Here is a 22560-nt window from a genome sequence, read left to right as displayed (position 1 = left end):
GTGTGGGTAAACCTAAAACTCTGAATTCTAGAAGCATCTACAGATAGAGAAGAGGAACGAAAAGCCACTGTGGGTAAAAACTGAGCAAACACGAGATGGGGCTGCTGTCTCAATTCTGGGTATGGTCTGAGGCCAAGCACATTTCGAGAGCCAGGGCAAGCCACTGTAATACAGCACAAGGCTCCTCTTGTGAGACATGAGACTGTTCCCAGCATTTAGTGCACATGATGAGAGCAAACACAGAGAGAAAACAGAGCCACAGTCATGGGTGCAGGTGTCACAATACTTTCACTCCCGGATGGACCAACAAGACAACCTCCCCCTCAGTCTCTCACAGAAGATGTGGAGCCTCAGCAATCCCCCTTCAAACATGTATACAGCCACCTGGCCAGCAGTCACACAGCACCTATTTTCATGTTCAAGAACACACACAACACCAGGAAAACCTGATCCCACACACACAACTGCAAAGTAACTCTAAGAAACTGGAAAGGCTCAGCTTCTAGAACCACAGCCTGAAAAGCAGAAGGGTGACCAGCAAACAGGACTGCAGACCTGGGGTTTGAAACGCACTCCTAAGCACCCCAGCGAGAAAGGAGATCAGTGGATTTTAAAATATTCAAAATCAGAAATTAGGAACGATGCTACACAGCAAACTGGGAAATCTAGGTAAAGTGGTTCTTAGAGAGACTATTTATTTCTATGTGGCACCCCAATAATGAGGTTTTAAAATGAGATTATACAGTATACCCCAAGCAAAGAAGGAAAGCACACCAAAGGTAAGAACACAAAATAAACAAAAGGCAAACACCTAAGAGACTAAGCAAAGCCAAGGCTGCGTTTTTAAAGGGCCAATCAAACAGACAAACCATCAGCTCACAGATCCGACAAATGAGCACAAGAAGAGAGAAGGTGGGGAGCTTTCTGCAGAACACATGGGCCAGTGTCCTCCTGGGGATGTGACAGGAGAGGGAGTCCGTGCTGGACAAAGGCCAGCTTGGGAGGTGACCGTGAGCAGCAGTGTGTGGGCCCTGAGCACTGGCTGCTATGCCCAGTTTAGACCTCAGCAGCCACCCGAGTTCAGGGAAATGAAGTGGTAACGCCCACTGAGTGCGACACAGGCAGGGATTTTTAAACTGGTAAACCTGTGCCCTATGTTATCAGCTGGGGTTCACAGAGATGAAACGGGTGATATACACAGCTAAGAGAATTCTCCCAAGGAACTGGCCAGGCCTTTCTGAGGGGACCTGGAACCCCAGGTCCCAGGGTGACCCAGATCATCTGTGAAACACAATCACAGCAACACCTGGCTTGGCGTCTGAGTGACAGTGCCCTGAAGCCTGGTCACATTGACACAAAGGCTTGTGTCGTGTGCACACACGTATGTGCACATTTTTGTACTTGTGTACATTCAGAGAAGATCTGTTCTCTAGGAAATGAAAATATGATGCTTTGTGCCTTGATTTTCCTGTTTTAAAAACTCTTCTAAGATACAGGGTATCACTGAAGTAACAGGTTACTTTTTTTTTTTTTTTTTCGGTACCAGGGATCAAACTCGGGACCTTGCGCCTGCGAGGCAGGCGGTGGAACCACTGAGCTAAAGCCCCGGCCCGTAATAGGTTATTTTAAGAGAGAACAAAAAGAGGTGAAGCGAACATCCACTGTATAATTAACATCAGGCAAAAAGTACTCAGTCTTGCACCACTGAGTATGACATCATCTAACTGCAGGCATTTCATTTATTTATTTATGTATTTATTTGGTACCGGGGATTGATCTCTGGACCTTGTGCTTGTGAGGCAGGTGGTGGAACCACTGAGCTAAATCCCGGCCCCTAAATTGTTTTCTGTATCTTAAAAATTTTTTTAGTAATGTTTACAGTATATAATGTTTACATTCTTTGTGGGGAGTTGGTACTTGTACATGACACACTATAATTCCTTTCTTCATCCTATTCCCTTCCCCCAGTTGTAGGCATTTCTTAAAATGTCATTTACCATGCTAACAAAATTCCATTCTGCCTGTAGTTTGTCACGCGTATTTTTCTCAGGAATGGGTATAGAATTTTGTCAAATACTATTTATTTCTGCATCTTTTTTGATGATCTTACAATATCTAATTTTGTAACACCATGGTATATTACATTTTCAATGCTGAACCAGATCTGAATCTCGGTCAGATATAAACTTCACACTGTCCCCTCAACCTGCCAGACCCTGCAGCATCCCCACGTTTACACCCTGTGTCTGTCCTTCCTCCATCATGGTGGCCCTCGTGGAAGAACAGCGTGCAGCCTCTACCGCAGACAAGGTTATGCGCAGTGGCCGTGCTTATTCGTTAATGCCTGGGAGACACCAGGGTGTCAACTGGACTGAAGGCTTCTGTACTGGAAGGGTTTTAACTAAAAGGGCTGCTCAGGTTATCTGTTTAAGCAAGCTGAGATACTTTGTGTCTCTTAAGGAACTGTCCATTTCCTCTAAGTTGCCAAACACAGGCACAAAGTTGTTGATAAAATTCCTCTATTACCCCTTAGTTACTACATGATCATAGTGATCTCCCCTCTCATGCCTTATACTGACAATTTGTGTCTTTTTTTGTTTCTGATCAGTTTGACTAAAGGTCTATTGGTTTTATGGAGTTTTCACAGAACTAATTTTTGGTTTCAACTGATCCTCTCCCCCCACCAACTGCTTTTTAAAAAACTTACTTCTGGCCCTGGGGATTAGCTCAGTGGCACCATGCCTGCCTTGCAACCGCAAGGTCCTGAGTTCGATCCCCAGTACCAAAACCAAAAAAACCCAAAAAAGCAAAAAAACAAAAACCACCTTACTTTTTTCAGCCAGGCATGGTGGTACACGCCAGGAGACTGAGGCAGGAGGATCTCTGTGAGTTTGAGGCCAGCCTGGAATATACACCCAAGACCTTGTCTCAATCAATCGTTTGATAAATTGAGAGGGGCACAGGTAAAAAAATTCTACTTCCATTCACATTAAAAACTTTCAGCAGGGGCTGGAGATTTAGCTCAGCGGCACCAAGCCTGCCTTGCAATTGCAAGCACAACATCCTGAGTTTGGTCACCGGTACCGCAAAAAAACGAAAAACAAAAAACTTTCAGCAAACTAGCAAAGGAAAATTACAACATAATAAAGAAAATATTCTATATGTATATAAAAAAACCCAGCACACTTAAGCTTAAAGAACTGAAGGTTCTTGCCCTACACTGTGAAGGCAAGAATATCCACTCTCAACACTTCAACCCTGTGCCACAAGGGCTAGATAGTGCTGTAAGACAAGAAAAAGAAATGGAAGGTATATAGGAGGAAAAAAGTAAAACTCTTCATTCACAGATGAAGTTTAAAAACATCTCAATTTACAATAATGGACAAACCAAATTGTACCTAGCAGTACAACATGTGCAAGTTTTCTCTGATAAATAGAAACTCATGTGTCTGAGCTGTCATTTCTCTCCAAATTGATGTCCAGATTCAATACAATCTCCCTCAAAAGCCCAGCTGATGTTCTTATAGTAACTGACAAGCTGATTCTGAAATGTACATGGAAATGAAAAGGACATAGTATAGTCAAGCAACATGAAAAAGAATGAGGTAGACAGGTATACATTATCTGATTTCCAGACTATATAAAACAGTGTCATCCAGATAGTGTGGACTTGACAAAAGAATAGATCAATGGAACAGAGAGCTCAGAAACAGACAACTAGAGACAATTGGTATTTGTTTAAATAAGGTAAAACAACTGAATGAAGAAATATCTTTACAACAAATGGTGGGAGAATCGGATATCCTTACACCAAAAACAAATTTCAAACACCCTCTAACCTTACCTCACCCCATATGCAGAAACAACCTCAAAATGAAACTAAATATAATGACCTAAATGTATTTTCTAAGATTCTAATTACCTATTCCTTATTGTTACTAAATAAAATTACCTCAATTATGTAAGTCCTAAACTATACTAAGTAAACTAAACTAAGTTCTATTAGCAAACATGTGAGAAGATCTTGGTGATATCGGGTTAGACAAATATCGAAGAGGACACAAAAAGCTCAGAGTCTCCAGAAAAACACTGTTATGCTGGACTTCATCAAAATAAAAAACTGTTCTTCAAAAGAGGCTACTAAGCAAATGAGAAGACAAGCCACTAAGGAAACATCCAAAGGTATCTCTGGGACAGACCTGTATCTAGAATATATAAAGAACTCTCAAAACTCAGTAAGACAACCCAATTTTTAAAAATACATAAATGACAGTAAGGTAAAGACAGATGCATCATCAAAGAAGATATGTGGTTCAGGTACAGGTACAAATTCCCAATGATGAATGTGATCATAAGGCATACCTGAAATGTACCAATAAACTCAATTTTAAAAAAGGGGGGCGGGGGCTGGGGACTTAGCTCAGTGGCACCGTGCCTGCCTCACAAGTGCAAGGTGCTGAGTTAGATCCCTGGAACCAAAGAAAAAAGATACGTGGTGACCCTTTCCCACTCTCCAAAAAGGCACAGGAAGGAGATCCTCATCCTTCATCTCCAGGGAAGTGGGCTCCTTCCGGATGTCCACGGAAGGGTGAGTACTAGACAGGCTGATGGCACTACCCACAGGCAGGGTGCAGAGCAGGCACAACTGCAATCCTCCCTGGGTAAGAACACAGAGATGTTCAGTCACCTTGGGACAGAGTTCAGCAGGCTCTTCAGGAGTTAAATACTCATTTGCCATTTGACCCAGAATTCCACTCCTGCGAATTTATCAAAGAGAAAGTAAAATACAGATCCAGACAATGTTTTGTATGCAACTACTGTATTCCCAGAAGCTTTACTTTTAATGGCCAAACACTGGAAACAATGTAGAGGTCTCGTCATGGTTTAGATCTAAAATGACCCCAAAGCCTCAGGCGTTTGAAAGGTGACTGGATTAGGGGCCCCTACAGCTCCCTTGCTGATAGGAGGAGAGGTCTGGTAGCAGAGGTGAGTCACTGTGGGTGTGACCAGGAAGAGCACATCTTGCTTCCCAGCCCCTCACTTGAGTTCCTGCTTCCGGTCTGTCGTGATATGGGCAGCTTCCTCTGCCCGCCCCTCCACCATGCCACCGACCACACAAGGACAGAAACTTCTGAAACGTGAGAAAAAACAAACCTCTCCTCCTTTAAGTCGTGGGTGCCAGATACTGTGTCCAGTGAGAAGTAAAGTGAGTAAGGACAAGTCTCTCAACTGTTCACTGGATAAACACAGGATATAGTTATCCAGTGGAATGCTGTTTAGCAATAAAAGGTAACAAAACTGACATAGACTACACAATGTTGCTGAAGAATCTCAAAGGGCTGTACTGAGTCAAAGAATCCTGACACAAAGGACGACCCTCCATTCCCACTGAACTCTGAGAGTGGAACATAGTGACCCAAAGCGCACCCACCCACCTCCAGGCTCCTGGGGACAGAAGGAAGAGGTGACTGCAAAGGGCGCAGGGCTGCGCCTCAAGTAACAGACTCATTCTGTGTGGTGTGACGGGAACTCAGCGCATTGCACCACTGAAGCTGGGAGGTCTGCAGCACACGTCATACCTCCACAAGGCCCTCGGGGGACTCTAGGCACAGCCATCTCAAGAAATGGTGGGCCCTGTGGGTGTGGAGGTTGTGTAAAGGGTAAAGGGCACCATGTCCGCTGCTGGCGATGGTCCCATCCCCCATGCCCCCAAATCAAGCTAGGACAGAGGAGGAGACTTCCTGGAAGGGGTGGTGTCCAAGGCCCGAAGGTGGAGGGCAGATTCCACAAGGGCAGGTAGAGGCTATTCTGGCACAGGCTAGAACTTGGAAATGCCACTCTGGGGATGGGGTAGACTGTACTGCCCACCCCTGGGCACCTCACCTCTCCAAGGCATCGCATTAAAGGAATGATTCCTATTTCTTAAAGTATGCGCACCTGGTCTCTTTAAATAAGACTGTCAACCTCTCCAAATAAAGCAATGGGTACAATCTCTTTGCTATGTTGGTGAGTCATGGACATGACAGCTCTTTTTGTGTTTGACTGATGCACACACGTTGCCGTGGGCATTCCTGACATGCCCCTTGACCCCACCGACAGGAAATAAATGTCCAGAAGTACAAATCTGTAGACAGCCTCTCAATGGGGAGCAATGACTAAAGGTGCAGGGTTCTTTCTGCTAAACAAATTCTAAAACTGACAGTGGTGTGGCTGCACATCCCTGTGAAGGACTGGACTATCCACTGCTATTTCAACTCTACCTCAATAAGGTTATCACTCTTTTTTTTTGGTACCGGGGATTGAACTCTGTTCCTTGCACTTGCGCAGCAGGCGGCGAAACCACTGAGCTAAATCCCCGGCCCAGGTTATTACTCTTTAAAGAGCATATAGCAGGTTTCCCCGGGGAAGGCATGCTGGACTGATGACACAACTTGTCCAGGCTGGGGCCACATCACAGCTGTACCTGCCTGGCAGTACTCAAAGCCTGTGCAGGTGACTAGGGTCAGAGAAGCCAGGTATCCAGGCCAGCCAAGCCCTTCCTGTCAGCAGCATGCTTCAGCACAGTCCTGGAGGACGGTGAGCAGAGGATCGCAGAGAGCACATATAGGGAGGTCCTAGTACTGTTCTCAGAGCTGCCCACCAACTTGGGGCAAGGTGCAGACTGGCTCTTACTCCTCAAGGCTCCTTCTCAGCATGAGGCCTATGGCCAGGGCTGCAGCTTCTCACCCAAGCCTAGACAACACCCACACACACAAGCACACACTCTGACCTCTCTGCTCCTTAGTACCAAAGTTTTCTGAATTTGGCCCTTATCTATCAAATTACCCAGTCTGCATGAGGAGGTCCAGGCATGCAGGCTGAGTGTTTTCAGGTGGGCAAAGCAAGTTTCTTCAGCCTGTCTCCTGTGTGCTGCACCAACGGCCTGGTGCCACCCACAAGGCACAGTGATACTTCTTCACAGCAACCACCCCAGGCCACCACCTGCTTTCTTATGACTTGTTCTTTCCTTCTGCTTTTCCCTCCCTGTTTCTGCTATTTAGTGATGGGGACCATTACAACAAGCTTATTTTAAAACAAACACATTTGACAAAAGTGTAAGGAAAACATTAAATATTTAAGTATTAATGTTACAGAATTTATTTACTTCCTGTTTCACATCTTAACACTGATGTAAAACAGGAAGTTCCTATCTCTGCAGAGACTCTCAAAGGGATAGCTAAAAATGCTGGCACTAAGACTTACCACAGATGAACACAAGCCAAGACAACTGGAAGGACCTGATCCCACACTTAACATGACATATTATTTTCAATGACCAATGGCCTCTCTAAACATGCAACACCCATCAGCACCAAGATGCCCACAATGAAACGAGGCCATTGTGGCCTGCTATGCACTGAGCTTTCACTTTCCCAGCCAACAGAAGGACAGGGCAGAGCCACAGACAAAAGGGAGAAAGCTGGCTTTCAACCAGAAACCAACCCAAGCTGAGGGCCCAAAGCCTGCACACGAGTGACAGGAGCCCACCTAGGGGGCATCCTGCCACACAGCTCCTCCCTCAGAGTCCATCAGCAAGGCCATCTCACTTCTCCTAAATAATACACTGCAGACTAAGGCAGGAGGATCCAAGTTTGGGGCCAGCCCGGCAACTTAGCAAGACCCTGTCTAAAAATAAAATGTAAGAAGGGGCTGAGGATGCAACTCAAGGGGAAAGCAATTGCCCAGCATGTCCAAGGGCCCTGGGTTCAATCGCCGGTACTGGATGGATAGCTGAAAAAGATGTCATTACCCATTCAAATCTTCCAAGGCATGCATCTTCATAACTAAACTTTGCTATGAAGCAGAAAAATTGTCCTGCTGAAATATAGCCTCTGAACCTACAATCTGAAAAACCTTCCTTTCCTCTTACTCTGAATTTTATGAAAGGAAAATCTAAAAGCTAGTTTGATGAATATGAGACAAGTCTCCCAAATCCAGCTGTGGGAGCCAACTTAGCAACACTGTCTACAGCCAGCTGTCCCCCTGCATGAGCCACATGTCCCAGGCATGATGTGCATGGCTCCTGCTCACAAAGATCAGAAGGCAAGAGGGCTCTTCAGGACGAGAAACTCCGCGAGCCAAGACTGTCCACTGTGTTGTGCTGTCATGTGAGTGTGCCTCCAATACAAAGGTGGGGCAGGGCTTGCAAAGTTCAGGGTGTTCACAGAATGAAGTGCTGAAGACACACTGAGTGCAAAAATGAAATACAGGAATGACACTTGTTTTAACTTCAAAACATCAGACAAGTCTAAATGTTGTTGACTCCTCCCAGGCAAATGGACACAGCTGAGCATAGAGCTAGCTGCCTGGCGACTTCTAGTCTGGCGAAGGACATGAAGGGGGTGCGAGGGGCAGTGCAGCCCCCGCATCCGACTTGCTGGCTCCCAGCCAAGGTTGACTGCACTGTGATGCTCAGAAAAGAGCAATGTGAGCAACCACCAAAATGGAAGAGCCCATACTTCGACTTCCAGAAGAAACTTTTCACCAGCCAGAGCCTTTTGCCCAAAAGACAATCAAGGTGGGTGAGGACTCAGTAAGAAAATTCAAAGTTACCATCTGTGGCCTTGACCCTGCATTTGAGACTTATCTCCTCCAACTCCACCTGCCATTAGCAGCATATCAAAATCAACTCAGAACCCAGAACACAATCACAGTGGCAGCACCAAGAAGGAACATATTTTAAAATAAAGGTTTTGTTCCGTTAATAAGCAAAACAAAAAGGGTGGAAGGTCCATCTTTGAACTTTACCTTCAACAGGCACGGCACGAGCCCACACACACACAGAGGGAGGGTCACTTCTAAAAGAGTGGATGCCCACATACACTGACCAGTGGATCCATTAAATATCCCCTCGAAATAAGGAGAACTGAAATATAACTGTCTCATTTCATAGCTAGAGACCAGGGCTCAGAAATGATAACTGATATCCCCAAGACCACAAGGAGGGGGACCTATGGACAACCCCAACCTGTGATCCCACCTCTATCCCTGGCCTGAGTGAGTGCAGGAGGAGTGTACCAGCCTGGAGAGGAGAAAGGTCAGTGAGCAGGGGAGCACCAGCGGACAGACGCACCAGCCAGCCATGGTGAAGTGAAGTCAGACCTGGAAAGCACAGGTACCTGTGAGGAGCCTTTAGTGATCCAAGATGGCGCACAGCACTGCTGTAGGTGGGTGGAGCCATGCAAGACCCTGGGAAGCCTTCTCACAGACAGCACAAGAACCCCTCTTACTCTTAAATTTCTGGTCTGTACCTGTGTTTAATGGAACATTTATAGATTACAAACAGTAGGGGCATTTTTTTTTTTAAAAACTTACTACTTGTTCTCAATAAGTCCAGGAGACATCATCTGTCAGAGTCCGGTTCTCTGGGCAGCAGGCTCTTCAGGCCCAGCTATCGGAAATGGAGGCTAGAAGCCTGGAAGGAGTGGAAGGTCACACAGAAAAGTGTTTCCAACCCAACACTTCCATACTTCCATTCAAACGCGGGCTCTGAAAAGAAGGTAGTGTGTGTGCAATTTGGGGCCTCCAAAAGACAGTGCACATAAAGGACAACAGAAGCCTGTGTCCCCTCCCAAGGTGGCTGCTGTTCCCTGAGCCCAGGAGTCCCCACAGCCCCAAGATGGTGACAGCTGTCATCTGCGGGACAGGTCTGAACACTAACAGTTCAACTCCCAGGTTCAATACTCCTATTCTCGCAACTTACCACGAAGTGACCATGGGGCACAGCTGGGGATGAGGGCTCGCTGGCGGAGACGTGGGGGCAGTGGGGGGGGGGCTCTACCAGACCCAAGGGTGCCCTCCAGGAGACAGCGTGGGGGTAAACAAACTTCTTCACAGCTAAGGTTTATCTGAGAGCTGTGAGAGCTGTTGCTACACAAAGAGCGAACTGGTCAAGAAAGACAAGGTGGGAACCACAGGCTGCAGCCACCTCATTGGGAACCAAGAAGCAGTGAGGGCACAGAATAATGGGTCCTGTGCACTGCTGGTGGGGACTAAATATGGTGCTGCTCCTATAGGAACAGTGCAGAGACTCCCCAATAACTTAGAAATAATGCCACATGTTCCAGCAAGTCCACTTTTGGGTGCTTGAAAGAACTGGAAGCAGGGTCCCACAGAGACATTATATCCCCAACATTCATGGCTCTACCTAGCAGTCTCCCAACTGCTGATCCTTGCCCACGTCCTCTGCAGGCTCAGCCTCAGGCCAAACCAGAGCTCTGGGCAGGCCAAAGCTAGAGAGGGCGGGGTGGACAGGGGCAGGGGTGGAGGAAAGATGGGGAAATGTGCAGTCAGTATGCAACAGAGGGCAGAGACAGTGGCCACATGCCCAAAACCGTCTAGATGTGCAAGCAAGTGGTCCCACAGACCTGCTAAAGCACAGGTGTTCAGAACAAGAACATGGGCACCAACTAGACACTTGGACTTGTAACATATTTTCTCTGACCACCAAGAATCTCTACAGCGTCAGGGTGGAGGCTGCCCTGGTGGGAGGCTGTGGTGATGTCATCCTTGGAAAGGCAGATAGGCTCTCAGAAGCCACTCTGGGTCCAGGGATGTAGCTCAGCGGTACAGCTCCTGCCTGGCAAGCGCAAGGCCAAGACTGATTCCTGGTACCAAAAAAAAAAAAAGGGCACCCTGATGTTACGTGAAGCATTATACAACACAGTACTCAGCAGCCTGATGCCAAAGTCTGCCCTAGCCCAGAGCTCTTCAATGAGGACTCAGAGACACCAGCCCTGTCCCCTGCACTCTGCCAGATGGGCGCACACACTGTCCAGAACTGCTAGACTCTGTGGGGTGCTGATGCCACTTCCTGTGTGCCACTTAACTCCTAGAGTTTCAGATTTTTTACCCCTATGATTTCAAAACATTACTCATTGTTATTTTAACTTCTACTAGTAAAAAGAAGAGGATACCTACTTCAATAAAAACAGATGTTAAGCCAGGACAGACAGAGCATACCTGTAATTTATGCCACCCAGGAGGCTGATGCAGGAGGGTCACTTGAGCCCAGGAGGTCAAGACTGGCCTGAGAAACCGCATGGACACTGTTTATCTTGCTAGTCTTCAGGAGCAAACACTTCTCAGTGCTACAGCGTCTCCACCCCAGGACGACATGTGCTAATTTCACAGGCAGAGCCAATCATCACTCCATTGATTTGGTGAAGCCGTATGTAACTGGTTATCAATCGGCTCATACTGGAGAAAGTTACCAATGATCCAAATCTTTCACTCAGAGCAAATTTTTGCTAACAGCTGTAAGACTTACTGAGTAGACATTTTCTGTCCTTCAGATTTTACACTAGCAAGATCCCACACACCTGCTGGACACGGAAAGTGCTCTGCCCTGCACATACCACAGTTAGCACGCACGCTGTGACCACAACAGTACAGGTGCAGGCTGCTCCAACTCCCTCTTACCACCAGTGTGGAGATGAGAGAGCCACGGCAGCCACTCCACTGTTCAGCCCATGGCAAGCTCTTCAAACAGAGGTGCCCAGCCTGAGTGGACGGGTGCCACACCCACCAACAGCTGCTGTGTTGGGTGCTGTGGGCTCCATGGTTCAGGCTGGTCTCACCTACCAAGCCATCGCTGCCAGACAGGACTGTTGCTATGGGGAGGACAGCAGCTTGCTCAGCTCCATGCATCACAAAGGCATTGCCCATCTCCACAAGGAGCCCGGAGCAGAATGGTTTCACCACTCCCAACCATCTTCACATTCAAGTCTCAAAGCCAGCAGTGAGACATTTGCATTTTGGTCTACACTGCCTTCTATATGATGCAGAAAGAAAGATAAGACACCATTTCCTCCACTCTTGCTGCAAGACCCTAAGAACAGTGTCAGAGATACCCAAATCAGCATCATGTAATTTGGTCAGCTGGTGAATGGTATTTAAGTGCACGTGATGAAATTCTTAAGAATAACACACCTGGGCCGGGGATTTAGCTCAGTGGTTCCGGCACCTGCCTCGAAAGCGCAAGGTCCCAAGTTCGATCCCTGGTACCAAAAAAAAATAAAATAAAATAAATAACACACCATAAGCCTTGAAATGTTGGAAGATTAATGGACCACAGGAGCATGAGTCAATGCTGGTACTTTCAAGAGCTTGGGTCCCACTGACCACCAGGCATACAGCCCTGAGCCAGGAAGGGTTTGTTTTAGACAGCTGCCACCAGGCTGTGCTAAAAGCCATAGCACCTAGACCAAGGCCAACATTAAGCTGCTTCCCAAGTGCGTGTGCATGCACCACAGGGCTCCCACGAGAAGCAGCAGTTAGGTCTACTATACACTTCTCTGTGTTCCTTCTGCCTCCCAGACATGCTCCTGGTTCCGGAGGATCTGCAAGCCTCAGTAAATGCAAAGCTGTCTTCTCCTAAACCAGGTGTGTGTCTAGGCCAGGACTCCACCAGCTGTTCGGGGTGGAATTAAAGCCATAGGCTCCTCCCATCTGCTCTGGATGGTATCAAATCCCATCCTTGAGGCCAGTCTAAACCAATAGTTTGAGCAGGTCCCAGAACTGAACCGTCACTGTCAGTCTTGCTACACAGTGAAGTATTCCTGCCCAGACCACTCCAGTCCCCTGTGTACCTCCACACCTCCTCTTCCAAGTGTAGACAGGGCTCTGGCATCCTTACCAAACACCCACACCTTCCTACAGCTCTGAAACCCTGTTCCCAATGCATGAGGGCTCTCAGCTATCTGACTCCCCATCTCTGTACCTCCCCAAGAAACCTCACAAATCTCCCTTCTTCCTTCCCAGAGGCAGCGTGAGGGGAGGGGTGGGGTCTTGCCCTCAGTCAAATTTGCCAGCTACAACTGGGTTAGCAAAGGCCACATGGCAGCAAACTGCTTGGGTGGGTCAAGTGATCATTTCCATCATAATTCAACTCTGCAACTGATAACTCGTGCTAATTCATCTGATTTATGTTCCAGTTCCAATTCAGGAACGCAGGCAAGTGTTATCTCCTTTGGTGTGATACAATCTGAAACAGCGGTGCCACAGGAAGACCTAAGGGAGGAGCAGCAGCCAGCTCTGGGGAGCCACTGACGTGCCCATCACCAGGTCACGGCCCAGAAATACCATTTCCAAACTCAGGGATCACAGAGCTTAAAGACAATGACTGAGGATTCCAGGGAAGAAGAAAGTAAAAATACATAAATACTACATAAATTCTGGAAAGTAATCCTATTTGGTTTTAGAAACTCACTCTAGATAAGACCTTCAAAAATGCATGCTCTGCAGATGGACAAGGAGCTCAGACCTCCCTGGAAATGCAAGGATATCAAAGGGTGAAGTGGCAGGACTCTCTCTCTCTCTCTCTCTCTCTCTCTCTCTCTCTCTCTCTCTCTGTGCCCCTCAGTCTCATGGGAGCCAGCAGGACAAGCACTCATCTGTAGGAAGGGTGCAGATTTGTTTCACAAAATGCACCAAACGTTTTGTACAAACATTCAAAGATGCAAGTTTCAACAGAACTGATTCTTTGCCCAGTTTAACCTGTGGGTTAACAAATGAATTTTTCTCAAAGCCAACTCCTTTGTTCTTTCTCTACTGCAGTAACCATGAGACAAGTACAAACACCACCCCCACACCCTGCTCCACCCTCTTTCAGGACCCTGGGGTGGGGCAGGGCAGGGCATGGCAGCACTACGCTCCAGAGGAAGGAAGCCTGCTGCTCAGCCAGCCCAGGCTAACCTCAGGCTAGCCCCCAGCCCCTCCCCACTGCCACTCAGAACTGGGGAAAATGCCGCAAGTTCTAAGAGGACCAAGCCTTAGATGTACAACTGTGTCAATCAAATAGACAACTGGAAGTCTGAATGAAACAATAAATACAACCCAAATCCAGTGGGAAGACAAAACTATCATTGTTTACTAAAAACATGCAATTTTTCAGATGAAAAAAATCTGATCAGAAATACGTACATTTGCATTTCAATGCTGTTCTTTCATTCTACCAACTGAAGCAATCTCTACGTTTATCCTATAACTTTAACAATGCACACCAATTTGCTATTTATGCTTAAATGGGAGCCAACCAAAGGTTAAAACTTAGCGTTGTAAATTTCTAAAATTCTTAAAGGAAAAACTCAGGAAGCTGACAAATCTGTGTCTAGACTCTAGGGCAACAGCCCAAATTTTCTGTGCATTCTATTAAATTCCTATGGAATCTCTGTTCAGGGTCCAGCTCACTATTATTTACTACACTAAGTGGCCTCAAAGATGGACCCAGGCCCCAGGCCCCCACCCATGCCCTCCTGGGACACCTGGACATCCACACTGGAAGCCTGAGCTAGACTACTACACTACAGACCTGCTCAAACTTTTGGTTTAGACCCACCCAAGAAAAACCAACAGAAAAACCATGCAGGAAATGTAAGATTATAGGAAATCATTACTGTCCTAAAACAATAAGTTTGGGACGGTTTTGTTACACAGCAGTAGACAAGAGATATGCATACCCTTCCAGATAAGAACTATTTGAAATATGGAAACTGTGAGATGTTACTTAAACACATTTAATTCAGAACCTAGTACAGCCTTTACATGCATTTGTCTTCCCATTTTGCCCAGAAAATGACACTGAGAAGCCAGTGTTGGCTCATGCCTGCAATCCCAGCACCTGGGAGGCTGAATCAGGAGGATTCCATGTTTGAGCCCACACTGGGCAACTTAGTGAGACCCAAACTAGAAATTCCATTTGACCTAGCTATTCCCCTTCTAGGTATCTTCGCCAAAGTGTCGAAGACACCCTATTATAGTAATATATGCACACCCATGTTTATAGCAGCACAACTCACAATAGCTAAATCTTGGAAGTGGCCTATATGTCCATTAACAGGTGAATGGATAAAGAAAAATATGGTAAAGCCAGGCGTGGTGGCACACTCCTGTAATCCCAGCACTTGAGGCAGAGGCAGGAGGATCGCTTCGAGTTCAAGGCCAGCCTGGGCTACATAATGAGCTCATTGCCAGCCTAAACTACAAAGCAAGACCCTGTCTCAAAAAACAAAATTAAAAAAAAAAAAAAGAAAGAAAAGAAAAATATGGTATCTATACTTAAAGAAGCGCTACTCTGCCAGAAAGAAGGATAAATGAGTCATTTGTAGAAAAATGGATGCACCCTGAGACCATAATATTAAGTGAAATAAATCAGACACACGAGCTTAAATGGTTTCACATGGTTTCTCTCATGAGAAACCCAAAGTATAAATAAGGAACTAAATGCAGGATGCAGGGAGATAAGTCTTTTCTCAGATGGTAAGGGGGTCAAGAAATGGAAGGAAGAGGCCCGGGACAGGGCTCAGTGGTTCCGGCATCTGCCACGCAAGCGCAAGGACCCGAGTTCGGTCCCTGGTACCAAAAAAAAAAAAAAGAAAGCGAGATGGGGGAAGTATTAAACTGTGTTATGTACATGCACTGACTCCCCACAAGGAGTGTTGTCATTATGCACTGCGAAATGTACCAATAAGAATAAAAGTAGACGTAAAAGACGGGCTGTGTGTGGGTGCAGCTTAGTATGAAGACCCTGGATTCAACCACCAGCACCACAAGCAATACAAAACAGGACAGCATTGTGAGCCACTGCCGAAAGCGGCACTGGGCATCCTGGGAGACTGCAACACCCTGGGCATGGCAGGACCCCTGACTCCATCCAGGGGTCCCCACCTGCTGGCTCTGGCCTCTGCCCTTCAGCTGGCCTGCCCCACCCAGCCTGGCAGTGGATGTCCAGCCAGGGTAACACAGACTGAGCATGGCAAATCAAAGCAGACAACACAATACTGGTCCTTAAATTTTAGTGTGGAAATCATTTCTTAGATACGAACTTTTTGGAGGAGCTGTAAAATCTGTTTTATAAGAAACAAGTTTGGAAGGATAGAGTTATAATCAAAAAGATTTAATAAAACAGCCTCAGAAGTGACAAGAATCTCCTTCCCTCCTTAGCCTTCCACCAATGGTAGAATCTGCTGGCTGGATGGAGAGGGGAATTTTCCCCAAGCCAGGGCCCTGAACCTGCCAGGGACGTGCTCTACCACTGAGCTACATGCCTGGCCCTAGAGAGGTGAATTCCTGAAGTGGCTGAAAGACCTGAAATAAGGGAAAGCTCCAAGGCCCATAACTGGTTTCTAGAGAAAAAGACATGGAAAGAGAATTCCAGAAGCCTCAAATTCCACTTCATAAAACATGGACTTGTGAATTCCAGGAAATCTTTAGTTTTCTAAAATCTCAGACCCTAAAGCATCATATATTATATATAAAATTTGCTTCATGTTTCCATCATAATTCTACAGATTTGTGAAAGAACTGGGGGAAAATGCAGAGCACAAAATATCCAGCTATCCCTGGAGATACAAGAGCAGGAACCTCTGAGAGATACCACATAGTGTGCTGCAAAGCACACAGGGAGCCCCAAATGAGACACATCTGTGTGGTCACTCAGCAGTGTCACTGTGCTGCAGACACAGTGAAGTGGCTCCAGGACTTTCTCGACATGCTTTCACAGTATCTCCCTGCTCTTAGTCTGTGCTTGTCTGCATGACCAAGAAGCAGACATGTTCACTAGGAGCGGGCTGGGGGGAGCCACCTGCACCTGCTGCCCACAAGCCTGCTGCCAGGGTCCATGCAGCAGGACCCAGCCTCAAGGTGCTCACAGAAACCATCTTCCATGTACACCGGGCCCAACTGCCTGAAAACTGCAGGAGTTTATTAAAGAAGGCAGCAGCGCTCTCTGCTCTCACCCTCGGCACCATCTGGGTTTGCCACACAATGCTGACATCTGCTCTCACTGGTGCACGTCACCCCATGGGATATAATCCATGATGCTTCCAGGAGTGCCTGTGGCAGGGGTCAGCATTAGTTCTGGAGAAGGCATGATGACACGCACTGGGCCTTCCAAGCCACGTACTGTCCCTGTCCCTCATCTTTACTGCTGCATGAACAGCCCTTTAAGAATGTGGAACCATTCTGAGCAAGCTGGGTGTGCACACAGAGACCACAGGTTGCAGCACACTGGCCCAGGATCTGAAACAACTAACTCCAAACTTCTGCACACACTGGTGTGCCAGCCCTACACACGCTGCCCTTGTTACCTTTGCCACCCAAAACTTGGTATCTACTTTGAGTGCCGTGCACTTAGCACATCCAAGAACATGGACCTGGGCAAGTGGCTGGGAGGGTCAGCAGTGTGTCCTGGATACCTCACACACTGCTTCTCATTTCCTGTTTCAGATTAAAACCAGGTATGTTCCAGGGAAATGACATTAAAACAACAATCCCGAACAAGAGACCCCTTTCAAATTCCCTCCTTAAGTCTCATTGGGCATAAAAAGAAAGGTATTACTATGTTCTTGTTAGTCTTCACGTTACTTCTTTGCTAGTGCAGTTTGTCTTCAGGATCCAACAAGAAGTTCCAAATTTAATATCTGCTCTATAAGAAACCACACTTGCAACAAACTAGTACATTTATTGAAGAGGTCATGTTTATATGGTTTCTAGTTTTGTTCACAACGCTTACACTGTTCAGTGGTGTGGACATTAAGTCCTAAATCAAACCAGATTCCAATATACCGTTCAAATTAAACATGGTTTCAAAGCATTTTTGCGCAGCATTTTTTCTTACTCTGAATTTAAAGGAAAACACAGAGCAATCAATTCAGAAGCCTCAGAACAAGGAGGTGGAGGAAGCTGGGCATGGTGACACATGCCTGTAATCCTAGCACTTGGGAGGCTGAGGTAGGAGGATCACTTCGGGTTCAAGGCCAGCCTGAAATGCATAACGAGAGCCTGCCTCAAAAACACTCCCACATATTAAAAAAGAAGGGGAAAGGCAGCAACACAAGGTTCTCCCGCTTGTGCAGGGTGAGTGGACAGCTATGCAGTAAGGGACTGGAAGCCTATCTCCAGAATGGACCGTCACTATCCACCTCTGCCCTGAAACCCAGGCCCAGAACAGACACAGCCACTCCCCATCAGAGCCCTGAGTGCCCAATCTCAAGAGGTTCACTCAAAAAGAATGTCCAAGAGGCCTGAGTCAAAACCTACAGTGGCACAGCAACCCACACCTAGGTGTGTGCCCAAGAGAAACAGCAATATGCCCACACAAACCTGTGCACGCAAACATTCACAGCGGCTCCATTCATAGTAACCAAAAAGAGACGAAAAGTCAGGCGTCAACCACCGATGATCTAACAAACAGAATGCGGTGTGCCCATAGAGCAGAGCACAACTTAGTCCCACGTGGAACCAGGACGGACCCTGAGAACAGGTACAGGTAGAAGAAGCCAGATCTCAGTGGTGGAACACCTGCCTGGCATGTGCAAAGCACACGGGCTCAGTCTCCAGCAGATCCTTACGATGACTCAGCTGCGTCAGTGTCTTCACTGGGGTTCCAAATTTACATATGTGATAGAAATTTATATACGTGCTAGAAAGGCACAGAACTGAACAGGTACACGCGTACACACACACATACCCCTACCTGAGCACAAGGAAACTGGAGCCATCTAAGTAAGACCACAGCACTAGCAGTGCCGCTACCCGGGCTGTCACAGGTGAAGGGAGTGAGGGATTCTTCTGCAGTGTTTCTTACATCTCTGAGGGACAATCAGAGATGGAGCCCAACAGTGCCTGCTGCCCGGGCAAGCAAATGCAAGGAAAACAAAGGCAAAGCTTCAAGGTCTGACTATTGGAGACACCACTATCTTCTGATAAAATGACTGGGTATCAAGAATTACTGTAATAATCTCCAATTTTGAACATTTTATGGGAAAGAAAATAAATTTTTTTAAAAACACAAACAGGAAGTTTTTAAAAACCAAGCTGGAAAAATGCTAGTTACTGTTGAAATGTGGTACACAAGGCACTATTCTCTCAAATTTCACGGATGTTTGAAAATACTCTAAAAAGTAAGTCTAAACAAATGAACTTTCTGTGTCAATTGTAAAGTCATCACGTCTTGGGCTCACTGAGGGCCACTTCGAAACAGTTCACTGACCTCAAGCACTTGGCTGTAACTCTTCAGATAGCCCTGCAGGCTTCCTGCGAGACCTGGCCTGCCTTAGAGAGCACCACCCAGAGCACAGTCTGTACACACACTCAGTCGTACACACTCAGTCGTGCACCCTCAGCACGCACACGACACGCAGGGAGGCCAGGGAAGCCACAGTAAATACTTTCATGACAAGAAAGGCATTTTTAAGTCATCCTGACTCTGTCTTTCTCTGTTCCTATTACCATAAAGAACTCTTCTGTCACATTTCAGGACACAGGGCATTAAATAAAGAGCTTCTGCAGAGTGATATTACAAGAACGGAAGTTACGAAAGGCCTCCAAAGATTACTCCCACTTTGGAAGTTAAGTAACTTTCCCAAGGTTCTAAAGCAAATTAATGGTTGAACTTGAACAAAACAACCACCCAGACATTTCGAAAATAAGTGGTAAGGCTGTGGGGTGGAAGCAATGTCCACTACTCCAATACTGGGGCCTGTGCTGGTCTAACCTCAGTGCTGCTGTCCTCTCTCAAAGTGCAGGAAGATCAACTTCAAAGCAGGTGGGGGCCAGGGATGTAGCTCAGTGGTGCCACGCCTGCCTCGCAAGCACAAGGTCCTGAGTTTGAGCCCCAGTTCCAAACAAAAAACAAAGCCAGGGAGAAGGGAGAAGCCACACAATAAATAAGCCATGTGACTGATGGCTCTCCAGCTGTGTAGCCAGAGCCCAGGGACTGCCAGAGCCTTAGCAGAAATAAGCTCTGCAGAGTGGGTGGCTGGTGGGATGCTAACTACAGCTGCAGCATCCCCGGAAACCAAATGCTGCAGAAAGAAAGCAACAGCAAGTGACTAAGACTGGCGGTGAAAGTTCACATTCCCATGAGTTGCTTTTGCTTCACAAAATCAAACCCTGGGTAACACATGAACTGCAGGCCCACGAGAATAATGCAGGAACACAATCCTCCTGTCTGAGCACTCACTCCACACTATTCTCCTACCTATCCAGGGCAGCCCAGGACCACCTCACGTGTGCAGGCGATGGTTAAAAGACTGGCATAAGTACCTTTACAGTCACTTATGACTGGGGCTGCCGTGAATCGCATCTGTCTTAAGACTCTCAACTCAGACACAGAAGTGAGCCCAGGTCTGAGCAAACAGTGTGTACTGGTCAGGCTCAGGGCTCAGAATGGAGTGGGCTATGACCTGGACCAGGCAGCTTTTTCCCCTGCATGAGTGCCAGGGGCAGGTCTTGAGCAGGAAAGGACCACTCTTCATTCGAGCCTCTTCCCCTTCACAGCATACAGAAAAGGCTCTCCAGGAAACAGGGCACGGTGCCCATACCTTCCTGTCTCCACTTGGAACCAAACAGCCTTCGTTCCAGACAGGACCCTATGCCAACACTGTCAGGGTTTCATCCAAAACCTCACCCGCTGCCTGCCTTCATCTCCCTTGTTCCATCCCGTGGAGCTGGTGTGCTCAGTGCTCCTCGGGACTCAACTTTTCCCTTGCAGCCCTCCATCCGCTTCCTGGAAAGCTCGCCAGGGTCCCCACCCATACTTCAGACAGGCACTTAGGTCAGGTCTTGCAGAAAGCATCAAGCGTCCCCGCCCTTCCCAAAGCCTAGTCTTCTTTCTCACAGCATTCTTCTCAGAACATCTGAGAACTGCATGCACCCCCAGGCTACCCCTTCTCATTCTCTGAACTGATCTGTGAACTCCAAGGAACGGGGACCCTAAAAAAATAGTTCACACAGCACTTAATGCCTAGCAATTATTCCCAGAAGAGAAGGCTGAGGGCTGCTGGTCAGGATCTGCCAGGGCAGCCCCCTCTCTCCTTTGGCATTTTCCTGCCTTGTTGTCAACTCTCTCTCTTTTCTATGCTTTGCAAACAGGTTGACAGAGATTTGTTTTTCATCCATGCTTCTCCAAAATTTGAGTTGGGAAAACGTGCAAGTGTAGCTGAATGGCAAGAAGAGGGGCTGGTACCAAAGAGAAAAAATTTTAAATGTATGCCAGACAATTCTTTTTAAAAACATGAGTATCACGAGGCTGGGGACTTAGCTCAGTGGTTCTGCTGCCTGCCTTGCAGGTGCAAGGTCCCGAGTTCGATCCCCGGTACCAAAAAGAAAAAGTAAAAAAAATGAGTATCAGACTTTAAAATTTTATAGTATTTTAATAGAAATCCACTGTATTTTCTGCTTATTGATGCTAGTAATTCTGTTCACCTAAAATGTATTCCTAGAGTAGGGGTCAACCTACAGCCAACCCGCCATCTGTTCTCATAAGCAAAGTTTTCCTGGAAGACGATCGCACGCCTCTAGTCACTTACAAGTCTTGACAGCTCCAACAGAGACTGCGCGTCCAGCTAGACACTGACCCTGGCATTTCCTGGGCTCCGTGTCCCACTCCTCTGCCACGGGTTGAAGCAGAACAGGAAGTCTGCCATAGCCCTCTCTGTCTATAACAACCATCCTGGGCAGCATCTGGTGCTGAGGGTAGCCGCTGCCCTAGCGTGTCGCCTTCCCTCCCATGTCAGCAGAGTATACCAGCCACGAAGCCTCCTCTAGAGAAATGAGTGTGGCCTGGGTCACTTCCTGTGTCCTATGAATGAGACGGCAAAAGCTCCTGCAGAGAGGTTTAATAAAAGTACTTGGACATCTCTGTCTAAGTATGTAAAGAGAAAAGGGGAAAATTAAAAGAGACAAGTTCACTAACTACACAATTAACATACACAGGTGTATGTCACGGTTTCATAAACGTGGATGTGTGCACACTGATTAAATCCAGTCAAGCCTGACCACAATAATAACCTCCACAGGAAACAACAAAATTGATTGAAATGACATTTAACTGAATGTCTGTTACCTACTACTAAAGCAGACAGAGTCACAGCAATGGGACGAGTGACTGACTACTGTGGCCTTCTTGTTGGAGTTACTGGTTTGCAAAGAAACAGGCAAGGAAAAACATACCTAACTCCATCCATGAGCCTGGCTGTAACCTAGCAATATGCAAAAGCAATCACTTAAGAAGTGGCAGGGCAAAGAAGGCTCCGTGACAACTGGCAGGACGGTGTCTTCTCCAGGCACCTCCCTATTTGTCTCCACAGCCAAACACACCCATATCTCAGAGCCGCAGCAGCCAGGTGGGGTACAGCACCCCTCCTCCCCCACACCCGCCCTGGGCAGCTGGGCCTCTCTCCTGTAAAGAGCAGAAGGCAAGGGTAAGAGAGGACAGGAGATGCAGCCATTTCGGGAGCCCTGGGGTGAACCCTGCACTTGGGCTTCATGTCTTTCATGCGAGTTTGGGGTTGTGTGTGGGGGTGGTCTTTTAAAGGTTGAAGATGCTTTTGAAATAGCTCATTGTGAAGGCCCATGCCACATTAAGGAATACCAGGATCTGTGGTGTTTTCTGTCTGCTAGACAAGATAACGGGACTGAAAAACTCAGGTGCTCACATAAGCAGGCTCCTAAGAGCTTACCCTGAACATGTGCGGCAGGGCTGCCCAAAGAAGGCCTGTGACTGGTTACAGGACGTAA

At 47.1% G+C, this 22560-nt stretch overlaps 1 protein-coding gene across 12 annotated transcripts in view; it reads right to left on the bottom strand.

Annotated features, from left to right (window-relative positions):
* The window catches only part of Ankrd11 (ankyrin repeat domain 11), a 197387-nt gene that overhangs the window by 62086 nt on the left and 112741 nt on the right, over positions 1–22560 (bottom strand). Inside the window, exon 1 of one of the 12 annotated variants that reach the window (XM_087206649.1) lies at positions 9159–9329. The exons of the other annotated variants lie outside the window; for them this stretch is intronic. The gene's annotated coding sequence lies outside the window, so the exon portion shown is untranslated. Of the gene's footprint in view, positions 1–9158; positions 9330–22560 lie in introns of those variants that run through there. 12 annotated transcript variants of the gene reach the window in all.

Source organism: Heterocephalus glaber, unplaced genomic scaffold (genome assembly GCF_053883595.1).
Source record: "Heterocephalus glaber isolate CG9 unplaced genomic scaffold, H.glaber_assembly_v1.0 deba00000071, whole genome shotgun sequence".
In the NCBI taxonomy this organism is placed as follows: domain Eukaryota; kingdom Metazoa; phylum Chordata; class Mammalia; order Rodentia; family Bathyergidae; genus Heterocephalus; species Heterocephalus glaber.
Note: the sequence above shows the minus strand (reverse complement) of the source record. Positions and strands in the feature narration are given on the sequence as shown.